The 15,250-nt window shown below is 43.2% G+C and overlaps 1 protein-coding gene across 2 annotated transcripts in view; it reads left to right on the top strand.

The window, feature by feature from the left end:
* The first annotated feature begins 4,480 nt into the window (after window positions 1–4,480).
* The window catches only part of NUP93 (nucleoporin 93), a 118,841-nt gene continuing 108,071 nt past the window's right edge, over window positions 4,481–15,250 (top strand). For both annotated transcript variants that reach the window (XM_023726885.1, XM_023726886.1), the window contains exon 1: window positions 4,481–4,571. The gene's annotated coding sequence lies outside the window, so the exon portion shown is untranslated. The remainder of the gene's footprint in view (window positions 4,572–15,250) is intronic.

Genomic DNA, 15,250 nt, shown 5'->3' with positions numbered 1-15,250 from the left:
CCCCCACACACACACCTGTGTTGCCACCCAAATCCAGACACAGGATATTTCTGGCAACCCAGAAAGTTCCCTTGAGCACTTTCCGAGTCATACTTACTCCTGAGGAACAATTATTCTCACCTCTATCACCATAGATTAGCTATGCCTGTTCTTGAACTAGGTCCCTGAGTAGCCAGATGGTTTGCGCGAGACTACTAACCGAAAGGTCGGTGGTTTGAACCCACTCAGTGGTGCTGCAGAAGAAAGGCCTGGATATCTACTTCTGTTTAAGATTACAGCCAAGAAAACCCTATGGATTAGTTCTGTCTGTAACACATGGGGTCACCATGAGTCGGAATCAGCTCAAATGGCAATGGATTAGGCATTTTTTTTTTTTATTCTTGAACTTGATATAAATAGAACAACACAGTATGTATTCTTTTTTATCTGGCCTTCACTGACATAGTGTTTTCAAGCAACTGGTAGTTTATTCCTTTTTATTGCTGAGTAGTATTCCATTGTACGGTTATACCAGTTTGTTTATCCATTCTCCCACTGATGGACATCTGGGTTGTTTCCAGTAACTTATAATGAATAAAGCTGTGTCTTAGTTATCTAGTGCTGCTATAACAGAAATACCACAAGTAGATGGCTTTAACAAAGAGAAATTTATTTTCTCACAGCCTAGTAGGCTAGAAGTTCAAATTCAGGGCGTCAGCTCCAGGAGAAGCTTTCTCTCTTTGTGGCTCTGGAGGAAGATCCTTCTTATCAATCTTCTCATAGACTAGGAGTTTCTCCACATAGGAACTCAAGGTCCAAAGGACGTGTTCTGCTCTCAGCACTGCTTTCTTGGTGGTATGAGGTCCCTCTGTCTCTCCACTCACTTCCCTCTTCTATATCCCAAAAGAACTGGCTCAAGACACAATCCAATCCTGTAGATTGAGTCTTGCCTCTTCAACATAACTGCCACCTAACCTGCCTCGTTAACATCATAGAGGCAGGATTTACAACACATAGGAAAATCACATCAGATGACAAAATGGTGGCCAATCACACAATATTGGGAATCGTGGCCTAGACAAATTGACACATATTTCTAGGGGACACAATTCAATCCATGACAAGCTGCTATGAACATTTTTGTACCAGTGTTGTTTTGTAAATGTGTTTTCATTTCTCTTGGGTAAATATCTAGGAGTGGAATGGCTGGGTAATAGGGTAGGGTGTGTGTTTAACTCCTTTAGAAACTGCCATTTGAAAATCCTCTGGAGCACAGTGCTACTGACACGCATGGCGTTGCCATGAATTGGAGTCAAGTCGACGGCAACTGGTCTAGTGTTCAAGAGAAAGCTTATCTGCCATCCCTGATGTCAAGTCACCTTTTGTGCAGCTGAAATTAAACCCATCCGAAGAGCAAAGTAAGAAGCTTCCCTTTGAAGCTTTTAATGATTTTTAAAGAACATTGCTGATCACTCTGCCACCCATCACAAAGCTTTATGTAATTTGTTGCCGCCCACTAAGAACTTCATCTCTGGCAGCAGACGTCAAGATAGGGGGCCCTCAGTGGAGCTTGATTCTGTCTGTTATTTAAGAAATATTTCTTGTTTTCCTTCCTTGTACCATGTGCTGGGTATTTGGGAGAACACCACAGTAGTTCAACAAGGTTCCAAACTACAAACAGTAGGAGGAGGGAGAGTGATGTAAATTTTGGTAGCAAAAAATGTAATATTCCACAGTAAAGGGGACATTTTATATTATTTTTAACTTTTTTAGTGTAGTATAATGAATAATATATATGTGGTAAAGTGCACAAATCTTAAATGTGCAGCTCAGTGAATTTTAAAAAATGAATACACTCATGCACTTGGCTTCCAGATGAAGAAATAGTACATTAACAAATCTCAGAAGATTCCTTCATTTCTCTTCCCAGTCTATAGCCCCTTCCTCCTTTAAAATCACCACTGTTCTGATATCTGTCACCACTGATTAATTTTGCTTGCCTTGAATTTTGTATAAATGGAATTAGGCTTTTGTGTCTGGCTACTTTTGCTTACCAGTATGTCTGTGAGATTCATTCGGGGCATTGTTTGTGGATGTAGTTCATTCTTTTTGTTACCATAATTTGTTACATAACCACAGCATAATTTGATTATCTGTTCTTCTGTTAATGGACATTTGGGTTGTTTATACTTTGAGGCTCGTACAAATAATGGTGCTGTGAATGTTGTTGTACATGACTTTTAGTGAGAATATGGACACATTTATGCTGGAGATAAATAGATACATATATAGATAGAACTGATGTATCTTAGAGTATATATATGTAAAGGAGCCCTGGTGGCACAAGGGTTAAGTGCTTGGCTGCTAACTGAAAGTTGCAGCTATTCCAACCCACCCTGAGGCTCCACGGGAGAAAGACTTGGTGATCTGCTTCTGTAAAGATTACAGCCTAGAAAACCCTATGGGTTGCTATGGGGAGAAAATTGACTCAGTGGCACCCAAAAACAACAACAGAGTATATATATTTAGCTTTAATAGATTTAGCCATTTTCCTAAGTGGTTGTACCCATTTACAAGCCTTCAGCAGTACATGCTGGTTCTGGTTGCTCTACATCCTTTCTCCACAATTGGTGTTGTCAATTTTCTACATTTTCTCAACATCATTAGTTGTCAGGGAAATAAAAATTAAAACCACACTGAGAGACTCTACATATCTATTAGGATGGTTCAAAACCAAAAACAAAACCCCAAAAAATCCAAAACAAACTAAGAATACCAAGTGTTAGTGAAGAAGTAGAGCAACTACAACTCTTATACGTTGCTGGTGGGAGTATCAAATGGTGCAACCACTTTAGAAGATAATTTGACAGTTTTTTATAAAGTTAAACACATATTTACCACAAAAACAAAAAAAAACCCAAACCCGTTGCCATCGAGTTAATTCCAACTCATAGCAACCCTGTAGGACAGAGTACAACTGCTCCATAGGGTTTCCAAGGAGCGGCTGGTGGATTTGAACTGCTGACCTTTTATTAGCAGCTGAACGCTTAACCACTGCACCATATGACGTGGAAATTGCACTGCTAGGTTCTTATCTAAGAGACATGAAAATATACATTCATACAAAAACTTGTACAAGAATATTCATAGCAGCTTATTCATAATAGTCATAAACTGGAAATAACTCAAACATCCATCAGTAGACGAATGGATAAATAATGTATGGTATATCTATACGATGAATACTACTTGGCAATAAAAAGGAATTAGTAACGCAGGTATCAACTGAGCTAAAGAAGCCAGACACAGAAGATATGGTATGATTCTATTTACATGAAATTCTAGAACAGGCAAAACTATACTGATAGAAAGCAAATCAGTGGTTTCCTGGGTTTTTGTGGGGGTGGGGGGAAGGTGTTGGAAAGGAGATTGACTGCAAAGGGATATGAGGAAACTTTTTAGGATGATGAAAATGTTCTATATCTTGTTGGGGCAATGGTTACGCAGATATATATATTTGTTAAAATGAATCTAAGTGTGCTCTTAAAGCAGGTGCATTTTGTTCTAAATTATAATTCATGAAAAAAATGTAACAGAGTTGGTAGAGGGCAGTAACAGATGAGAATGGCAAGTGTGGCTGTGCCCGTTCTATAGAGAGTACCCTGTATAGCTATGTCAAAGGGTGAGTACTTCCTCCTGTCGTGGCTGGAAGGTGACATCTGAGCTGACATTCTGCCTGATGGGCTCAAGGCAGAGAATGGCCATCAGGCAGATGGGTTGGAGGAACGAGAAGACTTAGATTTCCCATTGCACGAAGAAGAAATTCAACTTTTTTGCCATGGCCAAAAGGATCTGCAAGTCTGGCCCAGCCTACTGTAAGTCACCGTTTTCCAGACATACGACCCTTTCCATTCCTAAAACGCCAAGCTTGATCCTTTCCCCTCTAAGCCTTCACTTTTGTCCCTCTGCTTGGAATACTGCAGCTAGTACTGTGCAAGGCTGACCCTTTCTCATCATTCTTGTTCAGCTCAGATGTCATCTTTTCAGAAAGGCCTTCCTTGACGATCCAGGCAGTCTCTCCCGTCACTCTTCTTTCTTCATAGCCCTTCTTACAATGTGCAGTTATTTATTAACTTACATTTGGTTTCCCCCACCAGCCTGAGAGCTCCACGAGGGCAGGGGTTTTGTCTGTCGTGCTCGTCACTGTGTCCCCAGCGCCTAGCATAGGGCCTTGCACTTGGTTGGCGCTTAATAAGGCGTGAGAAATCCGCGCAGGGAATTGTGGAATCGCTTTCTCCCGACAGAGCGGATTCTAACCACGTGGGAGAAGTAAGGGCGGCGGCCGCTGGTGTATCCGGAGTGACAGCGCAGCCTCAGACCCCGCCCCCGGCCACGCCCCGGCCACGCCCCGGCCACGCCCATGATCTTGTCCTCCTCCACGGGTCTCCATAAAGTTTTTTCGGCGGCACTCCTCGAAGGGGTTTCTGGGAGCGTCCAGCCTCGGCCAATCAGGAAGCGCGGGTTAGCGGCGCGAGAAGTGGCCGCCGCGTTCTCAAACCGAACCTGAGCGGCGGAGACGGCCGCAGCGACAGGTAAGGACGGTTTTGTCGATGTCCTTCCGACCTGGGTCTTGTCCTTGAACCCTGGGCCTCGCGACTGGGCGGAGCTCGTCCCCACGCTCGGAGCTGTACCGCTCACACTTCCCATTCTCCTCATGGCAGCCGGGCACGCCTGACGCTGGTGACATAACGCCCTGTCGAACCGCCCCCCGTTATAGCGTCGGGTTGCGCCCCTGGAATGCCTTTTATCTGCCCTCTTCTTGAATACAGAGCCTTGGCCTCCTGATATCCCCCTCCCCCATTATAGCCCTCGCCGCGGCGCACCACGCCCCCACCCTCACCCCTACCTCGTGTTCTACGAGCCCACCCTCCCAACCACAACACTCCCTGATTCCCCCTCTGACCGCGCCCTGCCGGTCGCTGCCCCCTCACGGATACACATGGTTGGGAAGCATTGCCTTCCTTGGGTCCTTCCCTGGGCGGGGGGAGACCACCCTGTAAGCCTCTCCCATCCTTTGGCCTTTCTTCTGTGCGGACATTCAGGAGGACGTTTCTCCTCATTCAGGGAGTTGCTTGTGATTGAAACTCGGAGGTGACCCATCTTTTTTCCGGGCTTACAGCATCCCATCCTCTGCAGAGGCGATGACTGAGTTTTACTGGATCCCTTTAAAAAAATTATGGGGCAGACCCCAGGGGTCTTTGATCAGAGTTTGGAGGACGCGTTGACAGATTTACTCCTCAGCCAGGTGTGCGAAGGAGATTTTGTTTTTTTGTTTGTTTTGGCTGAGGCCTTTCAGTACAAGCAAGGGTCACCTTTTGTATTCTATCTTCTAATGCTGACAGTAGGCCAAATTTGGGGGGAAGGGTTTCTCAGGCTTGTAGCTTTTCCTCTTTGTTTTTTTCAGTCATTCTTTGTGCTTTTGTGCTTGTGATATTTTCATCTTTCACTCATGGTGATCTCATCCAGACTCATAGCTTTAAATACCTATATATAAAGCTAACAGCTCAGATTTATACCTCCACTCTTGGCCTCTTCCCCTGACCTTTATCCAGCTTACTACTTGATATCTACTGAGATGGATGGTAGGGAGCTCAAACTAAATGTGCCAAAATGGCACTGGCAGGCTCCCCTCCATCTCCATCTCCAGATTGCTCCTCTTGCTGTTTTTCTCATCTCAGTAAAATAAAAGGCAAGTGCATTCTTTAGCTGCTCTGGCCAGTAACCTTAGAGTCATCTTTGATTGCTCTCTTTGTCTCACTCTACATGCAGTACTTGCCATCCTGGGCTAAGTCACTGCCACCTGTCACCTTGATTATTGAAATAGCTTCCCAACTGGTCTCCCTGCTTCTGCCCTGGCCTCCATTCTCAGCACAGCAGCTGGAGGGATCCTTTTAAAGCAGACCAGATCATATCACTTCTCTACTCAAAAAACCCTTGAATGGGTCCCCATCTTATTAATAATAAAACACATACTCCTTACAGTGAGCCCTAAGGCTTTACAGAGTCTGACCCACTGTAAGTTTTCTACTCTCATTTTCTGCTGCCCTCCCCTGCCCTCTCCTTAACGAGTCAGACATGCTTCGGCCTCAGGGCCTTTGCACTTACAGTTCAATATCCATGTGGCTTGCTAGCTCACTTCTTTCAGATCTTTACTCGAGGGTCACCTAATGGGGCTTTCCTCACTTCCCGTCTTCCTTAACTGTTTTAGTTTTTCTTCTTAGCACTTATATTTTATGTATTTATTTTGTGTATTGTTTGTCTTCCCCCTGGAGAATGTGAGCTCCTGAGGAAAGAGATTTTTATCTGTTTCGTTCCCTTATGTATCCCAAGCACCTAGGCCAGGCACACAGTAGATGCTTAATAAATGTGGAAGGAATGACTGTGTCTGGCACTGTTACAGACTTGGGGATACAGTGGTGAATGAGACAGACCTGCCCTCATTGAACTGATGGTCCTGTGGAGGACACCAAGAAAAAAAAACACAAATACAGAATGTGGTGTCAGGGTATGGGCTGTTTTATAAAGGAGGGCAGAGATTATTTGAATAGGGACCTGATTGAAATGAGAGTGCAAATCATGGAAATATCTACAGCAAGAGCATTCCTGGCAGGGGAAACAGCAAGATCAAAGACCCTGAGGTGGGAACAAGTTGGAGATGTGGAGAGCTTAAATATCTGAACCCACATGCTGATAGGCTGAGGTAGAAAATAAGGTAGAGGGAAAGATAGATGTGCCAAGAGGGAGAGGGGGCCCAAGGTTTGTTCAGGGAACAAGTCACTTTAATTCTGCAGACATTTATTTGGTGCCTGTTAGGTGCCTAGTTTATGGGCTGCTGAGGATTTAGAGTTGAGCAGTCCATGGACCTTACCTTACAGGAATTCACCATCTAGTGAGGGAAACAGAAATAATCACAACTGCTCCACCAGGGAGGAGCAGTGCTAGAAAGTGCAGAATAATATGGGAGGGGGCTGGGATGAATGGGGCTGCCTGAGCTGCCTTTGCAGGACACATAGGTGTTCCCTATGTGGACAAAGTAAGGATGGCTATGTGAGTGTGCACCTGGCATGGGGACGGAGGAAACAACATGAGGCATCCCAAGAAGTAGAGAATTACTGGGGTATAGAGTTGAGGGAGGGCAGTAACAGGTGAGTTTGGTAAGGGTGGCAGTGTCTGTTCCATGTAGGGCACCCTGAACAGCTGTGTCAGAGGGTGAGTACTTCTGCTATAGTGGATGGAAGGTATCCCCTGGGGTGCATTTCCGAAAGCTCTCTCTGGCCATGGGGAGGATGGGTTGGAGGAAGGAAAAGACCTAGACTGTTGAGGTAATCCAGGAGAAAAGCATGAGGATCAGGGTCGGGGCAAAAGAGATGAGGGTTTGGCTTTGCAAAAGATTTGGGTGGTAGACCTGGTGTGTGGCTGGATGTTCAGGAGGTGAAAGGGCACCCTGGAGTGACTCTCAGGTGGTTTCTGACTGAATTGACTGAGTGCTGATTGTTTCACGAGGAGAGACAGGGAACCCAGGAGAAAGAAGCAACAGTGGTGGCAGCCCAGAGGAGGGACAACTGACAAGTTTGGTTTGGATCATGTGTAGTTTGAGGTACCTGGTGGATCATCCAGGTGTAGATGTCAAATGGACACTTGGAAATATCAACTTAGGGGAGAGAGCTGGACTGAACATAGAGATAAGGGAGTCACCTTTGTTTTGATAGGTTGGGTCCTTGCCTGAGCCTAGAAAGTCCTCTCGGATCTTTTTTGTGAGCCTCCTGACATGTATCCTGAAGAATGGGTATGTGGTTATGTTGGGTGTACATGTGTACGTGAACATGAGATTCACAGAGAGGTCTGTGGCCATCCAGAAGATTAATAGCCACTAGTAGGGGTTGAAGGAGCCCTGGTGGCAGAGTGGTTAAAGTGCTCAGCTGCTAACCGAAAGGTTGGAAGTTTGAACCCACCAGCCGCTCTGTGGGACAAAGATGTGGCAGTCTGCTTCTGTAAAGACTTACAGCCTTGGAAACCCTATGGGGCAGTTCTACTCTGTCCTATAGGGTCGCTGTGAGTTGGAATCGACTTGACAGCAGTGGATTTGGTTTTGGATTTTTTAGTAGGGGTTGTGGTTGAAGCCATGGATGAGGTGGATTTTGTCGAGAGAAATATATGGAATGAAAATAGGAGGTCCAAAGACAGAAGCCTGGCATTTAAGAGGTGAGTAGATGAAGCAGCTTCAGCTGAGGAGGCTGAAGGGCGAGGAACCGGTTTACAGCAGGGTGTCTCAATCTTGGCCTATTGATATTTTGGGCCAGATAATTCTTTGTTGTGGGGGCTGTCCTGTGCATTATAACGTTTAGTAGCACTCTTGGTCTCTACCCTCTAGATGCTAGTAGCATCTTTTCCCCAGTTTTGACAACCAGAAATGTCTCCAGACATTGCCAAATGTCATCTGAGGGGGGATTGCGCCTAGTTGAGAACCCCTGGCTTAGAGAAACAATCAGAGCCAGAGCCAAAGACCTGTTTGGGAAGGTGGACTTGGTGATCTCTTGCCTCCGTTTATGTTAGTTGTAAGATGGAGGCAGAATCATTCTTAAGGTTCTGTATACAGATAAAGGCCATCACCACTAAAATGGGGCTGCTCCTTCTGAAGGAAGTGTTAAAGGACAGAATTAAAATATCCTACACGTGTGGATTCTTCATGGTGGACAGGCTGTTAGAAACCACCTGAGCCTCACTTCGCTCACTCTTATCTCACTGGTGGTGAACCTGGGACCTGGGGAGAGGGGAAGGGTCAGTCCCAGGTGCAGAGCCAGGCTGGAGTCCACGGCTCTCCCATACCAGGCCGGGCTTCCACTCGACTAGACAGCTGAGAGTTAATTTAGAACATTCCTTGGTAGATAACAAATTGTGTTTCTGTATGTACCTCCACCACTTGTCTGTCAGTTTGTTGTGCCTAGGCATTAGTGAGCTAAAATGTACTGCTATTGACATTTTGAATCAGACAATCGTATGGTCTTGTATGCTGGGAATGACAAATTGAAGAGGAATGGTGTCACATTCATTGTCAAAAAGAACATTTCAGGAGCTATCCTGAAGTACAACACTGTCAGTGATAGGATAATATCCATACGCCTACAAGGAAGACCAGTTAATATGACTTATTATTCAAAATTACACACCAACCACTAATGCAAAAGGTGAAGAAATTGAAGATTTTTACCAACTTTAGCAGTCTGAAAATGATCAAAGATGCAATCAAGAGGCATTGATAATTACTGGTGATTGAAATACGAAGATGGAAATAAAGAAGAAGAATCGGTAGTTGGAAAATATGGCCTTGGTGATAGAAACGATGCTGGAAATTGCATGATAGAATTTTGGAAGACCAATGACCTATTCATTGCAAATACCTTTTTCAACAACATAAACGGCGACTATACATGTGGACCTTGCCAGATGGAATACACAGGAATCAAATCGACTACATCTGTGGAAAGAGATGCTGGAGAAACTCAACATCACCAGTCAGAACAAGGCCAGGGCCTGACTGTGGAACAGATCATCAGTTGCTCATATGCAAGTTGAAGCTGAAGAAAATAGAACAAGTCCATGAGAGCCAAAGTATGCCTGTGAGTATATCCCACCTGAATTTAGAGATCATCCATCACAAGAGTAGATATGACACATTGAACACTAATGACTGAAGACGATACGAGTTGTGGGATGACATCAAGGACATCAGACATGAAGAAAGCAAAAGGTCATTAAAAAGATAGGAAAGAAAGAAAAGACCAAAATGGATGTCAGAAGAGACTCAGAAACTTGCTCTTGAACTTAGAGTAGCTAAAGCGAAAGGAAAAAATGATGAAGTAAAAGAGCTGGACTATATGAAGAAGAACATGGCATCAGGATTGGAGGAAGACTCATTAACAACTTGTGTTATGCAGACGACACAACTTTGCTTGCTGAAAGTGAAGAGGACTTGAAGTACTTACTGATGAAGATCAAAGACTACAGCCTTCAGTGTGGATTATATCTCAGCGTAACACACAAAAATCCTCACAACTGGACCAATAAATGGAGAAATGATTGAAGTTGTCAAGGATTTCATTTTACATGGATCCACAATCAACGCCCATGGAAGCAGCAGTCAAGAAATTTGCATTTGACAAATCTGTTGCAAAAGATGTCTTTCAGCTGTTAAGGAGCAAAGATGTCACTTTGAGAACTAAGATGCACCTGACCTAAATCATGGTGTTTTCAATCACCTCATGTGCATGTGAAAGCTGGACAATGAATAAGGAAGACTGAAGAAGAATTGACGCCTTTGAGTTGTGGTGTTGGCAAAGAATACTGAATATACCATGGACTGCCAAAAGAACGAACCAATCTGTCTTGGAAGAAGTACAGCCAGAATGCTTCTTAGAAACAAGCATGACGTGACTTCATCTCACATACTTTGGACATGTTATCAGGAGGGACCAGTCCCTGGAGAAGGACATCATGCTTGGTAAAGTGGACCGTCAGCGAAAAAGAGGAAAGTCCTGAACAAGATGGATTGACATAGTGGCTACAACAATGGGCTCAAATAGCAACAACTGTGAGGTTGGCACAGGACCAGGCAGTGTTCGGTTCTGTTGTACATAGGGTCACTATGAGTCGGAACCTACTCAGCAGCACCTAACAACAACAGCATATGATGCCTGATCTCTGCTCTTTGCTCATTAAAGATGAAATAATACAAGTGCTTGGAGTGTGATATTTTATGTGTCAGGAAAGCTGATACTACACATTCCTTAGTACAAACACTGAGTCATTGAAGGCAATAGTACTACATCATCCAGGTCTTTAATTTCTTCTCTGTCTTAGTTAATTTATTTTAGTTCTTTGTCTTTTCCTGAAGTCTCCTATCTGAATAATGATTAGGTGTAACTCTCTTTTCTTAGTCTGGCAGAGCTATAAAGAATTATGCAGTAACAAATTTTATAGTATCCTTTTCCTCCTTCTTGCGGAGGAACAATAGATGTCTGTCAAGGTATACTTTTATTTTTGGTTGTTGTAATTGACAGCTGACAGATACAGAGAAAAGTAGCATGCTGTTGTCATCTCACCATAGCTTATGTATTCAGAAGAGAGGAGAACAGCACCAGTCTCAACCTTTTGATACCTTGAGTGAGGCTTTTCTCGTTACTCTTTGGTATTGAATGCCGAACACTGTTCTTGAACTGTAATCCTGTTACAGTCTAATTAATAAGAAGGTTTGAGGGCAAAATTTCCACTTGAAATTCAGTGCTCAATTTTGAATCATACCTTCATTTTGGACATTTGGATTTATAACAAAAACCGTGTTTGTTAGTGGAGAATATAACATTACATTTAAAAATTTTAATTGTCTTCCAGAAGTCCTTACCAAATGATATGAAGTTATGATTAAACAAGTTAGAATTTAGGATCAAATATTTACTGGAAGATTTTTGAAATAGAGATGTTTATAATTAAATGGTAAATTGTTGCCAAATTGGCAACCTTGGGAAAAAGCTAAAATAACATTTTACAGTGATATACATCAGCAGAGTTTATAAAACAATTTCTCTGTATCGTCACCCTTTTGAAGTAGGTTGGGATTATCATCTTCTTTTTGTAGGTGAGGATATCGAGATGGACAGATTTAGATTTATCCCAGGAATAAATTGATCCACCTTCTGCTAGTAAGTGAACAGTCTGGACTCAAACTTATTGTTTGGGTTCAAAGTTCAGTCTTGTCCCATTTTGCCATTTCTGTTTAAAACATTTTTTGAGGGGATTTATTTTACTATCACATCACAACTTTAAAAAATAATGAAAGGAAGAACAGTGTTGGTTGCACATTTTGAAGAAAAAGGTATAAATAGCGATGTCAGTCATTTCCTCTGCTGTATATAAAACTCCCCCCTCTGATCTGACAACATCCAAAAAAATATAGCAGTGCTAACTGTGCATTTGATAGGTTGCAGGATCTTTGTAGGTGAAAGAGATGATACTGGAGAATGTTGCAAAATTAGAATTCAACAGTGAGTGGTAGTAAGTATTGTTGTATTATGTTGAAATTCTACAGGGAAGGTGATTGGTGTTATCTCCCTGTGGAAATAGAGTGAATCGAGAGAGAGGTTCCTTTAACACTGAGGAAAAGACAGATGGCCTTGTCATTATCCTTCCATCTCTCTCTCAGCCCTTTGTGTTTCTGGGCTAACTGGGCTGTTTGGATTGTGGGTGATGAGGAGAAGGGAAGATGCGTAGGGGTTTAATGTGTTGTTCTTGAAAAGGGCCGTGAATTTCCTCTAGCATCCAGTGCGGAGCGTTAGGTCAGAAGAATATTTACAGGACAGATTTCATCATTTACAAAACAGATTTCTCCCCCCAAATATACTTACAAGTAAACAGCTTACGGAGGGAAGGGGAATGGTGATAGGCCTCTGTGTCACCCATTTAATCTCTGTAACAGTGTTTTCACTGCTGAGACCTAGCGGGGTAGCTTTGCCAGAGGCTTATAGCTAGTAAGTGCTGAGATACCCTAGGCCACGGGTTGGCAAACTAGAGCCCATGGGCCAAGTAAGGTAAGAATGGTTTTAACATTTTTAAATGGTTGAAAAAGAAAGAATATTTCATGACGTGAAAATTATATGAAATTCAAATGTTAGTGTCTGTAATTAAAATTGTATTTCAGCACAGCCTTGCTCATTGGTTTTTTTTGTTACCTAGGGCTGCTTTCAAGTTAGTGTCAGAGCTGAGTAGTCCTTTGCAGTGGATGGTTTGGCCTTTTGGTCCTGGTTCTGAGAGTGGAACCACACCTGAGGCCAGTGAGTGAGGGCTGACCTGACTAAGAGAGATCACCTGGGGACCAGTGCTGACTAAGCCTCAGCAGGAATGGTGAGGCCTGATTGTTTGCCCATGTGGCATGCTACTGGGCTTTGGGGTATAAAAATGCCTGGCAGAGGGACCTTGTGGCCTCCTCAGCTATGGTGCTTGGTGGAGCACACTTAACATAAATTTTCCGCTTACCTAATGAGGCCTGCTTGGCCAAGGGTAGATCAGCAGAAGGTAGGCCTCCCTTGTTTTAAGTCCCTCACCCACAGCACAAAATGGGGTGTGCATGGATGAGTCATCATTTCTGTGTAGACAGTTTTCTCAAGTTGGAGGGATGCTCAAATGTATCTGCATTTGTTCTGATGTGCTGTCTGCTTGTCATTGTAAGTAATAAAAGCACCTTTCCACATGCTAATGCTCTGGAGCATCTACCCATGACCAGTCAGTATAGGTGGTGATTGGCACTCTATTTCTTTTCTTTTTTTTAACTTATTTATTTTTTTATTTAATTGTACTTTAGATGAAGGTTTAGAGAACAAATAGTTTCTCATTACACAGTTAGTACACATATTGTTTTATGACAATGGTTAACAACCCCACAACATGTCAACACTGTCCCTTCTCAGCATGGGGTTCCCTATTACCAGCTTTCCTGTCCCCTCCTGCCTTCTAGTCCTTGTCTCTGGGCTGTTGTGCCCCATTAGTCTCGTTTTGTTTTATGGGGCTGTCTAATCTTTGGCTAAAGGGTGGACCTCTGGAGTGACTTCATTACTGAGCTAAAAGGGTATCCGTGGGCAATGCTCTCCGGGTTTCTCCAGTCTCTGTCAGGCCAGTAAGTCTGGTTTTTTTTTGTGAGTTAGAATTTTATTCTGCATTTTTCTCCAGCTTTGTCCAGGATCCTCTGTTATGATCCCTGTCAGAACAGTCAGTGGTGGTAGCCGGGCACCATCTAGTTGTACTGGACTCAGTCTGGTGGAGGCCGTGGTAGTTGTGGTCCATTAGTCCTTTGGACTAATCTTTTCCTTATATCTTGTTTTCTTCATTCTCCCTTGTTCCCAAAGGGGTGAGACCAGTGGAGTATCTTAGATGGCTGCTCACAGGCTGTTAAGACCCCAGATGCTACTCACCAGGGTAGAATGTAGAACATTTTCTTTGTAAACTGTATTATGCCAGTTAAGCTAGATGTTCCCTGAGACCATGGTCCCCACAGCCCTCCGCCCAGCAATTCAGTCCCTCAGGGAATTTGAATGTGTCTCTGGAGCTTCCATGGCCTTTCCTTGTACAAGTTGTGCTGGCTTCCCCAGTATTGTGGCACCCTGTTTCTAATGGCTTTCTTTCTAATTAGAAATTTGGAACGAACTGTGTGTGTCACACAATAGTTGAGTTGTGACAGAGACCGTCTGGCCTAGAAAGCCTAATATATATATATTTTTATATATAATTTTATTTATTTTGCTGTTGAGAAAACACACAGCAAAACATACACCAGTTCAAGAGTTTCTACATGTACCATTTAGTGACACTGATTACATTCTTCGAGTTGTGTAGCCATTCTTACCCTCCTTTTCTGAGTTGTTCCTCCTCCACTAATACAAATTCACTGCCCCCTAAGGTTCCTATCTAATCTTTCGAGTTGCTCTTGTCAATTTGATACTATATAGGTAGTTCTTAAAAGAGGATAATGTTCAAGACAGACATTTTTAACTAGTTAAGCTAGACTGTTGTTTGGTTTTAAGACAATTTCAGGGGATATTTTTGGTTTAAGGTTTAAAGTTTATCTCAGGGCAGTAGTTTCAGGGGTTCATCTAACCTTCATGGCTCCAGAAAGTCTGGAGTACCTGAGCATTTGAAATTCTGTGCTGCATTTTCCCCCCTTTTGATCAGGATTCATTTATGGAATCGTCGATCAAAATGTTCAGTAGTGGTAGCTGGGCACCATCCTAAAATATTTATTATCCGGCCCTTTACAGAAAAAGCTTGAGGATCCCTGCCGTGGGCTACCAGTCTGAAGACTAGAAACTGAGAAAGAGTTTGGTAGACAGGTCTAGGGTGGATGGCTATGAGGCTCTTTTGTATTTTCCTTTGTTTCCTATCAGCTTTGAGGCTTAGAAGCCTCTAGCTTTCTGGAGCATATCCTGGAAGTAATATAGGCTTAAGTCAAGGGAACTCATGAGTAATAGCCGTTTGTGTGATGACCCAGCTGAAATTGTTTTAAGGCACTCAGTGGTGCCCCAGCTTTGGAGTCCTTAAAGCCCTGGGCAAATGAAAAGTCTTATTTTGCCAGACTCAACATTGTGAAAATGGCAATTCTACCCAAAGCAATTTACAAATACAATGCAATCCCGATCCAAATACCAGCAACATTCTTCAAAGAGATGGA

This window comes from Trichechus manatus, unplaced genomic scaffold (assembly GCF_000243295.1).
Source record: "Trichechus manatus latirostris isolate Lorelei unplaced genomic scaffold, TriManLat1.0 scaffold00014, whole genome shotgun sequence".
Lineage (NCBI taxonomy): Eukaryota > Metazoa > Chordata > Mammalia > Sirenia > Trichechidae > Trichechus > Trichechus manatus.
The sequence above is the reverse complement of the archived record's forward strand: the minus strand, read 5'-3'. Positions and strand labels throughout refer to the sequence as shown.